Raw genomic sequence first — 742 nt, forward strand, 5'->3', positions numbered from 1 at the left:
CAGAATCCCTCTTAAGTGCAACAAGCAGAGAATCCACGAAACATTCTCAAATGATTATGAACCAACATTTTCCGCCAAAGGAGCTCGACCAACCCTTTTTAAAGCCAAGGGAACCCTTACATACTTATTTACGCCCCCCCCCCCCTCGAAAAAGATCCCCCAGTGTCACCCTGAGACTCATAATGATATCATTCTAAAGTTTCCCACATAACATGCCGCAAGTTTCCCACGACCGCAATATTTATTTAGACCTTTTTTTAATCCTTTGGGTGATCAACGACCCCAGCATAACACATGATTACAATACCACCTTGCCTCTCTTAGGCTCCAACCTCGCCTTTATGCTTAGAAGACATAGGGATACAGTTCCCCCCTTTTGAAAAAACAACTTAAAAGGAATTACCTCCGTAAACAAGAGATGTTATATCAGGATATCGGGCCTTATGACGTGAGAGCAGAAGGGTGTATATCCCCTCACTCCTTCATAAATAAGAAGGGGAAAGAGGTTACATACCGGTGTGGGAACCTTCGGCGCATAACTACATCAGGTTACAAAATAGATACAGGAGACGAACCCTTTTTTTCTGAGAGAAAGAGAGAGATGCTCAGCCTACCGTACACCGTATGCTTAGGCCTCCTCTCCCCTACAAAGCAATTATATATCTTTCACGACTTCGAAACGTGTGCGTTTGTGGCCCTGCGGTGAGTTCCCTGAAGCCTTCGTGTTTGTCGAGGGGGGAGC

Source organism: Penaeus monodon, chromosome 22, assembly GCF_015228065.2.
Source record: "Penaeus monodon isolate SGIC_2016 chromosome 22, NSTDA_Pmon_1, whole genome shotgun sequence".
Taxonomy (NCBI): domain Eukaryota; kingdom Metazoa; phylum Arthropoda; class Malacostraca; order Decapoda; family Penaeidae; genus Penaeus; species Penaeus monodon.